Genomic DNA, 20095 nt, shown 5'->3' with positions numbered 1-20095 from the left:
TTTACAAATTATAACAGCTCCATGGTAGCCAACAACGTAGACACTTCTTGAAAATGTAAATTTAGATTTGCCTAACAGTTGCTTAGAGTGATGGAACAGTTAATTGAAGGACTGATAGTCTAAAAGGAAAGATCTAGATAAATGCTTATAAAAGTTAGGATCTGAGATCAAACAGGTCAAAATCTTGAGCTCAGAGCAGTAATATAATTTTTTATATCTCTGGCATAAACATTGCTTTTTCTGTCATACAGGAGCCAAGGGAAAAAAGCCCCCCAGAACCTGCTAAAATGTTTCCCCACCTGCATTGACCAGTCAGCTGCAAGGGAACCAGACTGCAAACACAAGACAGATTTTTTACTAATTCAAGGCTACTTGGATATTTTTTTCTTACATAATTTAGCCAGTTGAAGCTAAAACATAAACATTAAAAATTTAACATTAAACTCATTTGAAACAAACAAACAAAAATGTCTTTTAAAACCAAACCGCTTAACCCAACGTTTTGGTCCGCAGCTTTCATCAGACTATCTATCAGGGCAAATAAAGTTTTTGCCACGTGAACAGTTCCCATTTTGTCAGAAATGTAATTTGGATCCAACTATATTTTATAAACTAGTGAGTTTGTATATTTTACTGTCTCATGACTAAAATTCTAAAATGAAAGCTATAAGAGCTTTGTGTATGTATGTACCTTTAGGTGTGTTTATGCACATGTACATGTATTATGTAGTACGTTGTATCTATGTGGTAAAGTCTGGCATAGTGGGCCAGAAATCCTATTCAGATTTGCTTAAACAAGTGCTCATACAAAGTATACAGCTATTAACCTAAATGTCTTCTATTTCATGTGACCTAAGTAGATCTTTGATAAATAAGCTGGTTTAAAAATCATTGGTAAAATAAAACTAGTAATATCTTCAAAATTGTGAGTACACATTTTTGCCTGGGTTTACTGGTCTAATAGTTTTATATTTGTCTCTGCTAGATGTTTTAAGGTGTCAGGGTTTGACACAAAAGTTATAAAACTATAAACCCAGCCTAAAACAGAGTGATCTTTGTGCAATTCTTTGATAAATAAGACTAATTTAATATTGTGGTTTAATAAGACAGCTGTATCTTCAGGGTTATTGACAAAATACCCATATATTTAACTTCAAGGTTCTTACTTAGATGAATGCCTGATATTCACAGGCTATAAAAATGGTTAACAGGAAATAACTTGAAATGATGACAAGCTTTGTCTAGTATCTCAGTTTTCATAACTAATCTAGGTAAATTGTTAAAAATAAATTAGGTAAATGTAAATGGAATAAATGCTTATAAATAAGCTTTTCATGTAATTTGAAATCTTAATATTATGTTGTTAAACAACAGATATTCATTAAATGTCTAGGTCATTTCTAAATAAGATTTAAAAACCTGAAACATCAATTGCTAAACATAAATATACATTTGTTCTTGTCTTCTTACATTTTATAGAAAGACTAAATATATTTGGGTCTATTAATATACATAAAATATTATGTTGTATGAAGAAACATATTTCTAAGAATTATAAAATGGTTCTCATCTATAAAATACCAATATGTGACAAATAGTTCAAAATTGCTTGCCAGAAATTAAGGTTACTAAGAGTTAAAATTCTAATTAATACATATATAATTCTGCATATAAAATATACAAAAAAGGAAAATGTTTTTGATTAGAAAAACGATAAGAAAGGCATAAAATGGGTTCTTTATTGAGTAAAAGAAGAATTCTGTCTAATTGCCAGGTTATTTAAAGGTTGTTTCCAAATATGGATTTAGGAAGGAAACAGAGACAAGACAGAAAGTAGGAAACAGAGGCAAGACAGTAAGTAGGAGAGAGAGATATGAGGAATGTTATGGGTATGAAGATGCATTCTTGGTAAGGAAGGCTATTAAAAAGAAAAGAGAATAATTTTATGTAAGAAAAAATCTTGAGTAGAAATTTTTGTCTTATAACAGCTGGTTATTTAAGAAACAGTAAACAGGGGACAAAGCAGAAATTCTAAGTATGTTGTCAAACGTTGTAATAAGTTGTGATGAGGTTTGTGAAGAATGAATTTATAAAAGGAATTAAGTTGGCTATAATTAGAAGGAAATTATTTATAAGTCTTTCCAAATATTGAGCTTCAATATTAAAAATACACTAATACAAAACTAAAAACTTGGTACTCTATGTTAGAACAAGGTTTTCTTGAAATTTTGATCTGGTCTTAATAGCAGCTTCTCTCTTTTCTGTTTTACAGTCTCCATTGAGTTTCCCTAGTTTCAGATTAGACCTGCTTTTTTCATTCAGAACAGTAGTTTCATTTCTCAAGGCAGCGTTTTCCTCTTGAAGCCTCTCAGGTTCATATCTCACAGGCTCTTTTGCTGGATCTTGCTGCATGTGACTTGCCGGCCAGGCATCATCAACCTCTGCTCTTCCTTTCCTCCCCGCGAGGAGGCCTGGGATGACAACTCTCTCCAACTTCATCAGCTCCTGTAAAGTTTTTCTTCAGCTCTAATTCTGTTGTGAGGGCCTGAAGCGGAAATGTTTACCTTGGAGGCCTGGAAAAGCAATGTTGTCCCCCGTATAACTTGATTCTGTACTCTTGGCTTTCCTTGATGAGTCTGAATTGTTCCATGTAACCAGGAAATCTCATATGCTGACTCTAAGAGCCATGCACTCTGACTTGCTGAAGGTACTGGTTTTCTTATTTACACTCCTTTACAATATGGGACACATTCATAAGTTTGGGCACACATTTTTCTTCTGTGTTTAATTAAATTCAAGTACCTTTCATCAGATTCAATTTCCAAGATACCTAAATGGGCTTCCCAGAAGGAAGAGCAATCACAGTGCAGGAGGGTTTCTCTACCTTCTTGGTAACTGGCCCTTTAAAAAGCCCAATGGATTTACCTTTTACCAAGACAATTTCCTGTGTTGTCTTTATTAGGTTTTTGGTTACTTAGGAAAACAGCTTGAAAAGGGTTAAGGTTTTAAAATCCATGTACTTTTCTGTATTGCTTTGAAGTCTTTTGATTTATTACTCTGGTTAAATGACTTTATTCTGGTTAAATGAAGTTATTTCACTGTGACCTGTGATTCTGTTTTGGTCAAGTGTTTTGAGCCTTTTTATATCCTTGGCAGGCTTCCCCAGGATCGAAATTCTAAATTAAGTCTTTTTGGTCTAGAATTAACTTTGAAATTTTCTAGTTGGGCCCCTGGAGAGCCTCACACAATGTTATCTCTCATCTTGTAGAGATATTAAATAACTAGGCTTATTTGATAAATTATATGGAAAGCATCGTGAAATGATAAGTGATACTAGATCATTCAGTTACATTTATGGGAATGTTATGGACGAGAATGTTTCAAAAATTATATAAATTCATAGAACTCTAATATGTCATCAGTCCTAATTCTGGATATTATGTCATGTGCTATAAAAATAACTATTTCCTTGTTACTTGCTGATTATAATAAACTTCCATCAGAGTTTTAACCATGGCTATTCTAAGTGTCATCTACAGTTATTGTTTTACATTCTCCCCTAAAAGCATCTGCAATCAGACTCATGGAAAAGATTTCAACAAGTGCTCTTACATATAGATTTCTTATAACTTTAACATCAATGGAATACATACAATTTTTAAAAAACTCTAATGAAGAAACTGGTGGGCTCATGAAACTGCTCATCAAGGTCAAGCAGAACAAAGATTAATCATATGAGACTAAATAATTGATAATGTTTTTGTTATTTTTATTTAAAACATTATTAGTTCTTTACTTAAATGTCTTGCTTTCCAGTTGTAAGGACATTTTCTCTCTTAAACTATCTGTAATTTACAGTAATTTGGTAAAGCATACTTTTGTGATAGAAGCATTTGTTTTTTTTCTCCCTTCTTGATTTCTCCAAAATTTGAAAATCATTCATGAGTATTTTTATGGCAATAAAGTGATTTGCTAAGTTCAATAAAAATTAGCTCTCTCTTTACAACAGAATATAATTTAAAACATTACTTATTACCAAGACTTTGATTGAAATGTCGTACTCATGAATGTGCACAGAATGCTTGGTTTCAAGGGTTCCCAGATTTACAGTGAGTAGCTAAAAATGGTCACTTCCCAGCAGGCCCAGGAACTTTAAGACTATAAGTAAAATCTAAAGTCTGCTTTGGTTTGGCTTCCTAACCCCCAGAAGTTTTTAAATCTGAGATTCCAGTGCGACAAATGTAGGGAGAAAATGTTTCTGAAGAAAAGCTGTAATATACCTCTTATTAGATTGTAGCTCTATGCATTGTTTTCAAGTTGTTGTTATCTACCTATAGACTAGACTTGAATTATCCTAATTCCTCCAATCCAACTTTCTTCCAGAGTTACTAAAATTGACTACTGCTCTCTTCCTGAAGCCCTGTAAGCTGAAATTATATAAATTTTAAGGAACAAGTCATATGTCTGATGTTTGAGGAACATCCAGTACCATAACCAAAGACATTCAAACTGCAAACCAGGCCGAGAAGTGGATGGTTCCATGCTGTAGACAGATTTTTCCGACATTAGAACAGAACTCTGTATCATAATAAGACTTTTAACCCTCTTAAAGCCCACCTATTTCACTTGACAGGATCATGGTCAATTGATTTATCCAGTTGGCAACCTTTAGGGTTCTTGGCTCAAAACCATTATGCAGACTAGGATAGTCACATTACTAATAATTTTACTTCGAATTTCTGCTTTTAAAACTTTGTATTTATTACTTGTTAAATTTTTGTAGAAGTACAACTCCTAACAGAATAATGCTGGCCCAGCACTCTGAGATGATAACAGAAGACTATGGAAAAAGACAAAATTGAACGTAATACTAGACTCCAGGTAGACTTAGCCTGACAGCCACTCCCTTCAAACCTCCCTTGTTGCTCAAATGTGGCTAAAGGGTTTTGACAATGACTCCTACTCACCAATCACTACCCCTAGTGTGGGACCAGACCAGCAACCCAGGGCAGGTCCATCTTGGCATCAGGGGACATCAGACCTCACTACGGCAGGATTGATTGGTGATACTTTTGGAGAAAGACCTTGATCAAAAGTGGAAAATGTGGAAGTTGTCAGAATCAAAATCAAAATGGAGTCACTTGTGTTAAAAAATGCTCTGACAAATAGAGCTGGGAAAGACCATAAAGGGAGAGTGGTCATGTGCCTCTGCACAAGAACAATCACAAAAGATTGAAAGAAATCACGACCCTGCACAAACGCCATTGCAACCTTACACAAAAAATTCTTCTACATCTGTCCAGCAAGTGCCTGTCCAGCACTGAACTGGAATCTCCCTTGTTATTCATCTTCGTAGCCAAGGATATTTATCTCAAAACAATCCTGTGTTCCTCCTCACTCTTCCCTTAAAAACCTTTGTCTTCTTTGACTTCCCTGAATGTGCACAGAATCTACAATGGCATGTGTATTCTCATTGCAATGTCCTATTTCCCAAATCAATGTCATTTTCTCTTAGAGTCTCTCTCTGTTTATTTCTGTTGACAGCCTATTACCCCCACCCCAGTTGCACTCACTCTGGACATTTGGACAACAATGTGGATGGACATCATGGCTCTCTCCCCACTCCTGAAATTGATGCTGCAGGCAGGGGGCTAGTGTGACAGGAGGCCCTGAGGGCCTGTTAAAGTTGCAGCTTCTCTTCCATGGAGGGCAAAGGAAACATGTTTTGAGGCATTTACTATGGCTTGTTTTAGATTAACTTGGAAAAGGGAGAAAACACCAAATATTTTCCATCAATGTTCTAAATGTTAATTATTCAATAGTCTCTTTGCTGCTCAGAACTGAGAACACTTTTATCTGATAGTTTTTCGTTTCTTTCCAGTATTTTCAGTAACAATGAAGTCAACACTGTTATGAATTTAGATGTGGAGTGAATGGAGTGTCTGGCCTTCGTTAGATACTCAAGAAATACTGACGGAGCAGATGTCCTTGCACATAATTCACACCTTAAGACCAAATATAATGCAATGAGTTTTTATTTTGTTTCAAAGCATCAATGTGTGCTCTTTTTCTGTGTGTTCCTTAACAAATGTTACAGCTCTAAATTTCTAGGTGACTGTTTGCTAATGAATTTTTTCTATACCACATAATCCTGAGGCCAAAAGGCGAGTTCAGGAAGATCTCTGTTCGTAGCTGTTGGGTAGCAGAGCCAGCCTGGGAGCAACTTGAAGATGAGAACTGTCTCTTGCCTTTGTTGCCCCGGCACTGGGCACAGTAATTGCTCCAAAAACCATGAATGAGTGAATAGACATCTGAACAAGCTCCTGGCCATCCAGGAGTGTAACTGCTTAGCATGTGCGATGGGTTCCTGGATTTTGTTTTTAAAAGCAAGCTTCAGGTTAAGAGAACAGAATAAAACTTGTGTAGACAAATTAATGAAGGATGACGTTGAAATGAAAATGGCGATCATCAGGTAATATGTTTTGTGACTTTATTCACTTATGGAAAGTAGACATTCTTTATGGTGGGTTTCTGTTTGTTATGGCCCTCCTCATTTGATGGGATCACGTCTGATATGCAGGTAGATGAGTTGGCGCATTTATTTTCTTTCCTGTAAAAAGTTCTTTGACTTTTGCCGATAGTTTTCATCAAGGTATTTTCCATGAAACCACATGAAAAGAAAAACAGAACCACGTCTCCCTGAGGAGATGACACACCCCTTGTGGATTCCTTGCCCCAGCTTTCCCCATGCCCCCGGCTCTCATGAGCCTCTGTCCTTCCTGCTGAAACACAGACCCGGCTCTCATGAGCCTCTATCCTTCCTGCTGAAACATAGACCCGGCTCTCATGAGCCTCTGTCCTTCCTGCTGAAACACAGACCCGGCTCTCATGAGCCTCTATCCTTCCTGCTGAAACGCAGACCCGGCTCTCATGAGCCCCTGTCCTTTCTGCTGAAACACAGAGCAGCTGGGATCACCGTGTTTCCAGATGTTTGGGAGCATCTGGGCTGGGGGTGGGGGGGGTCCCTGCGTGCCTGGGAACACTGCCCACTGAGCTGTTCTGTGCTTCCAGGCAAGGGCAATCTTAGAATGGCCATCTGTGGTGACCCACAGCTCCTGCTCCTTCCAAGGTGAATCCACATACCTCATGGGCTCCTTCATTCAATAGCTTTTCAAATGACTAAGAATGTGCCAGAAGCTCCACAAGGCAGTGGAGACTCAGCCGTGCACAGGACAGAACCCTGCCCTTGGGGAATCTGTGCCAAGCAGGGCAGGACTGACCTCGGCAGGTAGGTCTAAGTGCTCAGGGGCCAGGTGCATTGTCGCTGCCTGCCCTCTAGCCTGAGCTGGTGTCTGAAGAGGGCAACCTGCCCGGTGGAGGTGGGGTCTGTGCTCGACACCTCCATGGTTCAGAATGTGTGATTTCGGGGAGGCAGCCACACTGGAGGGGACAGCCTTCTAATCCATCACCCTTTATTTGGCTTTGGAATGTATACCCTTATACCCTTACTTAGTGGAAGACTTAGTTCCTCAACTGTGTTTTTCTAGGCTAACTCTAAGCCAGCTGGGCACAAGAGGATGCTGAACTGGAGCAGCCAGGAACCACGGGGGGCGAAACTCATCCAGGAATATGCAGGAGCTGGGGCGCTTTCCCGGGCTCCCCCTGCCCAGGCCTGTGTGCATTTCAATGCATATTTCCTCAGGCCTTAAGAATGCCACCACAGCAGCCGTGCAACCACAGAACTGGCGGCTTGGGACAGAGGCCTTTGGGAGAAGCCACAGCTGCTGGGCGGTTTCTCAGGACACAGGTCCTGCTCTTGGTGGGGCAGAGCTCTCTGGTAAGCGGGAGTGGTGAGTGGCTGCGTGAAATGTTGCTCAGGGGACATGGATTACGGCCTCCACTGTCCTGTGTCCTCACACCGCCATTGCACCCGTCCAGCCCACTGACGACCGGCTGGAGGTTGTGAGGCAGCCTGGCCGCCCTCCTCACATGCCTAGGCAGCTGGCACAGCTGCAGACATTCAGCCAGGGCAGGTCCACCCAGACCATTCCCTCACATCCACCTGTGTCCTGCGCAGGGGCAGGCTTCTTGGATTTAAATTCCTGTTCCAGCTAGTAGGCAAAAGAGGAGGAGAAGAGCAGCCATTGGGGGCCTGAGTGCAGTAGGAAAAAAACAGAGAGACTTTAGGTCAAGGCCAGGCCTGTTTGTGCTCCCGGGCTGGGGAGGGGTGTGGAGAAAAAACTCACTGAAAACAGGATGAGGGACTCGTGGCTCTCGAGCTCCCATCAGACATGTTTTTGTAACACATCTCAAAGGGATGAGGATAACATTAAACTACGTTATGCTTAGTGAATTCTTGATTTTATTTGTTTGTTATTTTTTAGAGACAGAGTCTCACTTTGTCACCCAGGCTGGTGTACAGTGGATTCATCTCGGCTCACTGCAGCCTCCGTCCGCCTCCTGAGTTCAAGTGACTCTCCTGCCTCAGCCTCCGGAGTAGCTGGGATTACAGGCGCCCGCCACCATGCTCGGCTAATTTTTGTATTTTTAGTAGAGACTGGGTTTTGACATGTTGGCCAGGCTGGTCTCGAACTCCTGGCCTCAAGTGATCCCCCTGCCTCAGTGTCCCAAATTGCTGGGATTATAGGTGTGAGATACTGAGCCAGGTCAAATTCTTGATTTTAAAAACATCTCATTCTTCTTTATTGGCTTGTTTTAAGCGGTTATTAAACTTTGTATTAAAAAAAGAAACTGTCAGTTCACCAGTATTAATTCCTAAAAATGATTTAAATAAGAGCTGCGTTCAGGGGCACACAGGGCCAGACGCAGCAGCGAGGGAGGGCCAGGGTTTCGCCGGGGGCGGGGCTTATCTTCCTTTCCCTGTTATAAAAAACAATCTAACCTTCTGAAAGGGGATCTGAAAACCAGGGCGTTTCCGGCGCTCCCTTCTGTGCCGCTCGCTTGGGCAGGTTTCCTTGGTAGTTGCGGCCTGAGCTTGCATTTGGCCTCAGGTCCCAAGCTGATTTTTACCGACAGCAGCGCAGTGGCTGACCAGCTATTCCGAGGCTGCAGCCGCCTCTGAAACCTCCGCTTCTGACACAGGCAGCGCCCTCCAGGCTGGGGAAGGGTCTGCGCCCGCACCAGAAACACAGGAAGGGAAGGCGTCTCCACGCATCAGGGGCTGACTGTCTGGTTTGTGGATTTTCCAGGCTCTTCATAATTTCTTTTTCTAACCATCTTTCAGCCGGGTGATTGCGTGTGAGTGTTCCAAAAAAAAGGGGATAGACCAACGGTGCTAAACAGCTTAGTGAGAAGGAAGGCAGAAAACAGCAATGGGATTAAAGGGTCAGATGGTGAATGCACCGACCCTCTTTTTTTTTTTTTTCTTTTTTTTGAGACGGGAGTCTCGCTCTGTCGCCCAGGCTGGAGTGCAGTGGCGCTATCTCCGCTCACTGCAAGCTCCGCCTCCCGGGTTCACGCCATTCTCCTGCCTCAGCCTCCCGAGTAGCTGGGACTACAGGCACCCGCCACCACGCCCAGCTTTTTTTATTTTTATTTTTATTTTTATTTTATTTTTTAGTAGAGACGGGGTTTCACCGTGTTAGCCAGTATGGTTTCGATCTCCTGACCTCGTGATCCGCCCGCCTCAACCTCCCAAAGTGCTGGGATTACAGGCGTGAGCCACCGCGCCCGACCCTGACCCTCTTTTGTAACAACGAATTTCTCTGCATAAATGTTTTAAAGTAGGTTGTAGTTTTGAATTAATTACTTCTGAATCCTTTATATTCTCTGTATTTCATTTGGCCATTTTTAAAGTCTATCAAAGGCCTACTATGATTTGTAGCCAGGGCATGTTCCAACCCAGCATAACCATGAAAGCAAAGAAAACGAAGAAAAGGAAATGTTGCAGGAGGGTTACCTTGTGAGAAAAAGGTTAAAATTCATTTGTTTCTGTGACTTTTAAAACGAGATTCCTGCCCTCTTTGTCTCATTACAGTTTACGTGGAGCTGCCTTCTCCCCTGCTCCTGCCTACCTGATGTGCTTTTCTCTCCCTGCCTGTCACCCCCAGGGAACCGAGGGCCACGGCTGGTTGGGCCTGGCACGCACTCTGAGTGGCAGAGGCACGTCTGGACTGAGGAAGGTGACCGGGAAGGGCCACACCCTTTGAGCACCCTGCAGTCTCACACACAGAGTGTGGCCAATGCCACGGCTCTAAGAACATGTTTTTAACAAAATTTGACTTATCAGGACAACCCCACAGCCCTCCTAAATCAGATCAGACCTGGTGGTGAAACACTCGTGGGCCAGGTTCTGTTTGGTGGGTGGAGAAGGCTTGCTGCTGCCCAGGGCAGGGGCCCTCCTGTGTGGGTTCGCCTCCCCGTCCCGCACACCAGACACAGGTCCTCAGGGGAAGGCGCCCTCCTGTGTGGGTTCATCTCTGCCTCCCGCACACTGGACGCAGGTCTTCAGGGCGGGCGCCCTCCTGTGTGGGTTCACCTCCGCTTCCCGCACACTGGACACAGGTCCTCAAGGGCAGGCGCTCTCCTCTCTGGGTTCATCTCCGCCTCCCGCGCATTGGACGCAGGTCCTCAAGGGCAGGCGCCCTCCTGTGTGGGTTCACCTCCACCTCTCATGCACTGGACGCAGGTCCTCAAGGGCACACGCACGTGCGGATCCTGCCCACCCGGCTCACAGCGCACGCGCGGATCCTGCCCACCCGGCTCACAGCGCACGCGCGGATCCTGCCCACCCGGCTCACAGCGCACGCGCGGATCCTGCCCACCCGGCTCACAGCGCACGCGCGGATCCTGCCCACCCGGCTCACAGCGCACGCGCGGATCCTGCCCACCCGGCTCACAGCGCACGCCACCGTCTTCTTTTTTCCGGTTACCCGAGTCCGTGCTGTCACCTCACCCACATGGGCCGCCCCGTCTTACTGTCGGCCCTGCTCAAGAATGAGCTTCTGGTGGGCAGGCCCAGGTAGACTCATCTTTGGGCCCCGGCATCCAGCACGGGCAGCACGCTTGTGGACACAACCAGTCTGCAACGTACAAGGCCCTGTACGTTGTACACGTGATTTTAAAAATACCATCTGTTGAACTGTGTCAGCATTTGGAAAATCTCCGTAACTCAGTGAACCAGTATTTTCCACATGACCCAAACATGATGTTCACAGGAAAAAGATTCATTCAAAGTGCGGGACAGACCAATGTGTTGTGATGTAGCAGCAGGCACGCGGTCACCGATCGGCTTCAGATTCTATACTGTGGTCTTTAGAGGATGACCGCTTGTTGAGTTTTGATGTAGTATCAGGGAAGAGTCCGCAGTTGCCTGAAAAGGCGACTAACAAGCACCTCCCTGACTTTTCTTTTTGACTTCAACAGCAGAACAACACATTGCCACGGCCTGACTGCAGGAGTTTGCATGTGGCCCGGCTGTCTTTCATGAGATTCAGATATCATGCAGATTTGCAAAAGTGTAAAACAATGCTGCTCTTCTAATTTTTTTTTTTTTTTTGGAAAACATAGAGGCTTTTTGCAAAAACAACATTAACATGTAGTTGGTGTACTGATATTTTGAAATGAATTAATAAATACATATTTTAAAATTTCTCTGGTAAACCTGCAATCCGCAGTAACTTTTAAGTGTAAAGGGGTCTGACGACCAAGGAGAATGAGACCTGCTGCCGGAGGGTAACTGAGTTAGACAGAAGCTGTGTTGTCTGTGACCGTCTGATTTCTGTCTTTGGACACTTACCCACAGCACCCTGGCAAACCTCATGGCTCAATGAGTGCCTGCTGCTTTTTCGTAAAAGAAAAAAAGTCTTCCAGTATCCAAACATAACAGGAAAGCAATATATAAACTCAGAAATATTTAGTTCAGGAGTCAGCTGATTCTGTGCTGGGAGAACTTTTATGAAAAGCTGACAGCTCGGTCTCACTTCATGCCAGCCGATGGTGAATCCTCCTTTAAACCAGCTTTGCGATGGAAGGGTCAAATTGTTGCCAGGAAATGTACAAAACCCCAGAATATTGTAAAGGAGCAAAGGTAGAGGAGGATTTCTGAGGAAAAAAAGAGCATCTGACTCTCTGTTAAACCCTTTCAGATAGAAATAAAATTCTAGAACTATAAATTTCTGCTGCCACCTTAGAACCCAGACAGCCTCCCGAGGGGTGGCACCTCCAGCACCGACACCACCATCTCAGAACCAGCTTCCGGACAGCCAACTCCAACCCAGCGCCGACACCAACATCTCAGAACCAGCTTCCTGACAGCCAACTCCAACCCCAAGTTAGAAAACGTACTCCCTTTCACATGGAATTCACGTTTCTCCTTCACAAACACACGCTGCTTCCTGCCCATCTCTCATCCCCAGAGGAGCTTCTGGAAGAGACACGTTCAGCTGCCTCCTCACACTCCACAGACTTTTTTTTTTGGTCTTGATTTGAATAACAAGGGCTGTGGCTGGAAGCAATTGATTTAATAGATGAATTGGTATATTAATTTAACAGAATTATCTGCATTGTGCATATTTTTATAGCTACAGGGACTGGGTCAAGGGAGAGCCTGTCTCACACCATTTCATAAAAACGTATAAACCCGATGCTCACAAAGGGGCAGAGGGCTGAGTGGACACCGAGAAACACACCTAGGGCCCTTTTCACTCTTGGTATTAAATGTGTCTCATATAAGATGGGATCAGAAGACAGTAAAATCCTAGAGACAGCCAGTGGGGAAACATATGACCCGCATGACCTTCCTGGACTACTTTATCTGGTTTTATTGAAAACGTGATTAAAGTTCAGTGGCCCCCATGGGGAAACGCAAAGCTGTAATCAGTGAAGAGCCAGTGCTCTCCTGACGTCCACGGTCACATGTGGACGCACTGCCCTGGGTTGTCAGGTTGTCTCCTGGTTAGGGTGAGGCTTGAGGGACCCCGGCCCAGGGTGTGGGTGCTGCCAACAGAAATCACCTCAGTCTCTCATAATGTGTCTTATGGGGTTTATTCTTACTCCAGCTTCCACAGATAAAAGAGACTTTTTGGGAAGTCATAAAGAAATAAAGAGAAATCTATTTTTGAAGGGCTGCTTCTTCTCTTTCTTTTTAGTTCAGATAACGTGCCAGGTAGAAAAGGTTGAAGTTAACTGTTTTTTATCTAACATCTAATAATGCTGGCAATAATGAGATGAATCAGATTGTTAGAAAGGCTGATTTCACCCTTCAATTTCCTCCTTCAGAAAAATGAACAGCTTGCAAGCCAAGAGCTGTTTCTTTTCTTGTTTTTTTTTTTTTTTTTTTTTTTTTCAGATGGAGTCTCGCTCTGTCGCCCAGGCTGGAGTGCAATGGTGCATCTTGGCTCATTGCAATCTCTGCCTCCTGGGTTCACGCCATTCTCCCGCCTCAGCCTCCCTAGTAGCTGGGACTACAGGTGCCCGCCACCACGCCCGGCTAATTTTTTTCTATTTTTAGTAGAGACGGGGTTTCACTGCGTTAGCCAGGATGGTCTCGATCTCCTGACCTTGTGATCCACCAGCCTCGGCCTCCCAAAGTGCTGGGATTACAGGTGTGAGCCACCACGCCTGGTCGCCAAGGGCTGTTTCTACACGCCTGAGGGGCTAACCCACTGGGCTTCCATACTGTGACATTGCCCACAGCACCTGCAGCAATGGCAGGAGCAAAATCAGCCATGCAGGCAGCAAGGGCCGTCAGGGAAATGGGGGCTGGAGCAGGAGCACAGGCCACGGGGCCCGAGGACAGCACAGGAGGCTGCAGAGGCACGTGGCCAGCAGCCTTCCAGGCACCCAGGACCAGCTCATGCACTTGGCTCAATGTGAGGGAAAAGGAAGAAATCAGGGCATTTCCAATGACTGGCTGGTTTCAAGACCGTTTGACTAAATTTCACCACCGTTTGACTAAATATCATCACTGACTAAATCTCATTACCATTTGACTAAATTTCATCACCATTTGACTAAATGTCATCACTGACTAAATCTCATCAACATTTGACTAAATTTTATCACCGTTTGACTAAATTTCATGGTCAATTTTGTGAGTTTGCTTCCAGTCTCTGGGCTCTTCTAATGCTTTACTAAGTCCCTCTGGGACCATTTGGAAAATGGGAACCAAGATGGAAAAGGCACCCACCAGCTCTTGTGTGACAGGAGGCAGATGGTGAGAATGAGGCTGTACCCTGGGTGTTCAATGTAGCATCAAACAGGAGGAAGTTCAATGCTCCAGAACCCCAAGAGCTGCTGACTTCTGGGAAGATGACCCGCACGTGCTGCTGCCTCTCCCTATAGCAGGGGCATCCGGAGGACACAGAAGTGGCTGGTGCCTCCTCTGCTGAGTGAGCACGTGACCCAGCCATGCGCCTTCTCTTCCTGCAGCCAAAAATGAAGATGCGTGTAAGGAGCCTTGGCACGATGGAAAGCTGGCACCACAGTGCAGCTCTTTCTGAGAAGATGGAAGTAAGTGAAAGCTACACCACATGCCACATGTGTGTGCAGTCAGCTCACGGTCACAGGTCTTACTTCCATACCATGGGAGCAAAGATGGACCCACCACACACAGAAGGTGGGCATTTGTGTGGCAGTCAGGAAATGCCAGGGCCTACTTAGTTTTCTTCCTGAGAGCTTGAAAGTTTAAACAAAAAGTTCAACGGATGAAAAAAGTTAACATACACATCCCTAGGGTGCTGAAACTTGAAGAAAAGAAGTCCGATTTATTAAATCCAAGCAATGAGTACTTTAAAAATTGACACTTTATCTGAGGCTTACAAACGGTTGCTGGCCATCCTCTTTTTCTGTATCTTCAATCACATGATGCATGAAGTCATTCTTGTCGCAGACATTCAAACAATGCAGATGAAACAGGGTCCCCCTCGCAATCCTGTCCCCAGTACCACTGACCTTAGCCAACACTCGGTGTGCAGCTGGGTGGCACGTCAGGGGGTGCTCTGGCTTAGGTGAGGCTCACGTCACAGGTATGTGGGGAAGGAGGGGTAGGAAGGACCAGGGCCCAGACGGTGGTGTGGTGGATGCCTTGGGCACAGTCTTAAGCTTCTGCAGCTCCTGACACCTGGCCCCTCCCTGGGCCTCTCTGCTCTGCTGTCCCCTGCCTTGCAGCCCCCAGAAGGAGGTTCCAGTCAACCATCATGGGGTGTGAAGCCCTCTTCCTGGGTGAAGCTCATGGGTTGGCCTCAGAAGCCACTGGCTGGCCCGGAGAGCTACTGGGGGTTGTGGCAACAACAGTGTGTGTTTATAATTTTGTTTTCATTTCACTTCTGTGATGCCTTAGATTGAAAGTTGTATTAAGAAAGAACCCTAAGCATAAGGAATCTAATTTATGTTTGCACATATTTAAATAACATTGGGTTAGCAATCACAAATCAACACAGGACTCCACACTTTTTCTTCTTTCCAAGGGAATGTACACGAGTTGAACCAGAGAAATCCTGAACTGCAGCAAACCCATTTCCTTGGGGATGATGACACTGGCTTAGGGAGTCCAAAACCAAGGGTGGCCGAGTGCAGAGCTGAGCCAGGTGATGACACTGTCACAATACCCCATGCAAACCTCACTGGACTCTGCTTGTCACCTGGGAGGGCTGTCTTAGATGCCCTACAGCCTTACCAACTCTCGAACTTTAGTAACAGGTCTTGATAGAAACAAAAGCAAACAGTTATGTTTTCTTGCGAGTAATAGCAGACCATTTGTAGAAGAAGTCACAAGACTGCATTATTGGACATTGTCACCACACGCAGGAGAGCCGCCAAGCCCTCAGTCTGTGAAGCTGTGGTGCTTCCTCTGTGTGGTGGCCTCGTCTGAGGCGCTGGCAGATGAAATGCTGGAATGGAGGAGGGGCCTCGGGCACACTCCTGCCCACCCTGTGTGTGCCACCAGGTCATCTTCTATGAACCCTGAGTCAGGCTAGTCATTTCCTCTCTCCAATAGAGAGCTCGTGAGCTAATGACAAGGGCATTTCTAACAAGACAAACTTAAACAAGAAGTCACAGCATACGCACTGATGTGCACATCTCCATAAACTTGCACCAGACACATATGTATCAAGCCAGCCAGTGTGACAGTGACTTGCATGAAATCGCATCCTAACCCAAGGGTGACGGGTTTGAGGGCAGCTGTCAGAGGACACCGCATGCCGAGCTGGTGCTGCAGATGTGGCCAGGCCATGTGTGGAATGGAGGAGAGGTGTTCCTGCTGTTTTCCACCTTTCCAAAGGAGAGAGCTCACAGAGGCTGCTCTCAGCTACTTAGCAGAGCACAAGCCTCTGCTGGCCACAGGAAGATAGTTCTTCCTCTCTTTATTCTTTTCTGAAAACACATTCACCATGTATATGTAAAAATTTACAAATATTTAAGTTAAACACAATCATTGTATTTAAGGGTGACGATCAGTGAGACTGTTATGTGGCCGGCAGGTTGTTTCTGATGAAGTGTCTGCCAGAAGGTCCTTTGAAGCCCCATGAGCTGTGTCTCCACTCTGCTTCAACTCCTTGTTGTTCTAAGAGTCAGCCCCACTCTAACTGCTGCATGTAGGATGCACAGCACAGCAGAGCAGCTTAAGCCACGTCCACGTGACGCCACACAACACATCTGTACTGGGTATCTGTGTAAAATGCACGGTGAATTTCATCATATGCCTTGATTGTAGAATAAGCAAGATGTATTGACTTTATGTTCAATGTCCAAGTTTTTAAACAATGCTTTCTTCAACCCTGAAAGTGTTCTGTCCTATTCCGGCAAGTAGGTATCAGCTGGGCCACCTAAAACACCAGCAATCATGTGATAGTCCAAGCTGACTCCTGGGATGGGTGACAGAATCAACCTCTCCCTCATCCTGTAGAGAATGAGGCTGCAACAGGAGGGTCTGGGGCGCGGGACGCAGCCCCAGGAAAGGCAAGTGGCTGAGGCTGAGGAGCATCTGTCGACTGTGGATTTGTGGATCTGTCACTTGTAGTTCCCTTTCTGAGTGCAGTGGCTGAACTCCAGGTATGTGTGAATGTGGCAGTGACCAATCTGTGGATTTGTAAGAAATGTTAAGATTGGTTGGGAAAACTGTTCTATTTTTTATGTACATATCTGACCTAATTCTAGAATGCCCTTCAGACCTGCTCCCTCCCTTCCTGAAAGGAAGATCAAAGCCATCACTATGGATCTCCTAATTGCTGAAACCAAAGATCACATTTTCAGCCATTTTAACCTATGACTAATTATGGACCACTGGCATCTCAGGGACACCGCATGTCTTTCCTTGGGATATGCCCTTTCTAATGGCCTGTGGCGCTGTGTGATCAGTTTTCTCCCTGCCCCTCTTTGTGGACTCGCCCTTTCCAATAGACCCGTGAGTGCTGGTGTTCCCAGGTTCTATTCTTGGGTCTCTACAAGATTCCTGAGTGGTGCCGGTCCCTGCCATGTCCAGCCTGACGGGCCTGCGTGCCTCTAGTGTTGGAAGGAAGCTGTGCCACTGCGAATACGGTGGTATGTGCTCACTGTGCTGTGTAAGGCTAGATGCTTTTTGGATACACATTCTCTTGTTTAATCCTGGGGGAGGTGTTATCCTCTCAGACATGCGTGCAGATTCAAGGTGGCTGTCCTGCCCACGCCCTGTGCTAATGGGCGGCAGACACTGAGCCAAGACCTCTGGCCCTACACCAGCTGCCCAGCCACATGGGTCCTCAAAGCTGTGTCTTTCTCCTCTGCTTGTGTCCTCCCCTGCATTTCCTAAGGTCATGCGGCAGGGGGGAATCTGAGCCCAACTCAAGTCAGAAGCCTAGAGGTTGTCCCAAGGCCCTCCTCTGTCACCTCCTACCCTCCCCTAGTTTCAAAGGCTCAGAGCTTCTCTGGAATTTCTAAACTGTATCATTCTCTTTGTGTCTCCAAGAAGAGATCGGAGGACTCTTATCTAAGGAAACTGACAGCCCACCATGAAAGAGCTAAGAATTCTAGGATCAGGACTTCCCCAAGGACCCCATGACTGACAAGACAGCTGAAGGCCCAACCAGGCAGGCAGGCTTTCGGCCACCTTTTTAAAGCCCAGCTCCTACACAAGACAAGGCATTCAAGAATCACCAGGCATTGGAGAAAAAAAACTGAAAATGAAAACAGACCGAAACAACCTAATAAACAGAAAAAGAAACTTGGAAAAAATAGTGTCTACAAAGGACACTATGAAATAACAAAATAAAACTACTGACACAATTTCCTCAGAGATAGAAGACAAAGTGTTGTGGCCATGAAACAAAGACTTTCCAACAAAAAAGGAAGAGTCTGTGCTTTCAGAATTTAAAAACAGCAAAATTAAAGAATTAATAGAAGGGATGAAAGATAAAGTTGAGAAACCTTCCCAGAAAGTAGGGCAAAATGACAGATATTAGGAGAGAAAATGTAAGATCATTACAGGACTATGATATAGTGTCTGACCTCTAAGACGGGGAACAGAACAGATAAAATGGAGGGCAGAAAATCATCAAAGAAATCATTCAAGAAAACTTTTCCAGATCTGAAAGAAAAGAATTAGCTTTATGTCACTGCTACCTTTGCAGACAGGAGCACTGGCAATGGGAGATGGGACTTGAGGGCTCTAGGGGCTGGGCCTCCCCCATGGGATCCTCTACTGGAAGCACCAAGAGGCTGGACTGCCAGGTGCCCCAGGACCACAGGGCAGCCACGCTTGGGTCCTTTAGAAAGGAAGCTCACCCACCCCAACCTCCTTAAGAGTGGGGGAGAACACTTTCCTCACCACAGGTCAGTCACAAACTCAAGCCTGTAGAGGGGAAATGACAGAGATGAGTTGGCAAATAAAAGACATGGAAAGTTGAAGTAAATGCAGTGAAATCTCAGTAATGCAAAATCTTGAACATTGGTTCTGAAGCTGAAGCTTCCAATACTGGGAAAAGATGGAAAGAGCTGTGTCTTTTAAGTGGAGAATTGGATGACAGGGGTAGGAAGCTCACTGACATAGAGGCAGCACACCAAAACCAGCTTCTACTGTGATGGGAGGCTTAGCAGAAAGAGGCAAGACAGAAAGATTCTGGAAGAAGTTTCCAGAAAATTATAACAAGGCCACTTAGGAAGAAGTCAGACGCCCTCCCACCCATTTTCCTCCTCCCAAGGATGCTAAGGATGGGACAGAAACTGTGGCAAAGACACCACTTGCACTTTCTGCTCAGGTAGGACAGTTTGATTGGACACTCTCTACAATAATGAAGCTAACAGTCAAAGATGAACTGAGGCAATCACACTGCCATCTGGTCAGGCCAATTTAAGTTGCTAGGACATGTGTTCTGTGATGGAAGGACTGAGGGGCCAAACTGAAAATTCTACAGAGTGCCCAGCATGGTAGGTAAAAACAAACCCACACTAAGGCCTCTCATCACAAAATTTCACACAAATAGGGACAAACAGAGGACCTTATAAACATCCAGGGAGAAAATATGGGTACAGACAAGCATCGACAACCTGAAAAGCATCAGATGCCTGCCTGTAACACTGGAAGCAGGGAGAGAATGAGGCAATATCCTCAAAATTCTAAGAAATTATTTCCAACCTAGAATTCTACAACCAGGTAAACTTTCAATTAAATATGAAGGTATAATAAAGACATTTTCAGACCTGGAAGGCCTCAAAAACATATTCCCTATTCTCCTCTTTTCTCAGGATAAGGAAATAAATCAAGAAAGAGGATTGTATGGGACTCAGGGCCCCAACTCCAGAGAGAGGGATGACAGCCACAGCTCACAAGGCAGGGCTGGGCCGGTGAGCAGAAGATGTGTCGAGAAGATGAAATTGACAGGATACCTAATGTATAGGCATACTGAAATGAGATTTCTATAACTGAGAACTGAAATTATGATAAATGTATAGAAAACTAAATAAACCCACAGGAAAAAAACAAGAATCTAGGGAAAAACAAATGATAAGTGAAAAAGTAAAAGTAATTATAATTATTTGGTTTAGCTGTGAACAGTGATTTCATGGAAATAGTAATATAAACTAAGTAAAATTAAAACCATTCGGGAGAACTGGGAAACGCAGTGAGATGAGAGGCAAGAGAGGAAATCCTCTGATGTCT

Source organism: Pongo pygmaeus, chromosome 5, assembly GCF_028885625.2.
Source record: "Pongo pygmaeus isolate AG05252 chromosome 5, NHGRI_mPonPyg2-v2.0_pri, whole genome shotgun sequence".
NCBI classification, from domain to species: domain Eukaryota; kingdom Metazoa; phylum Chordata; class Mammalia; order Primates; family Hominidae; genus Pongo; species Pongo pygmaeus.
Note: the sequence above shows the minus strand (reverse complement) of the source record.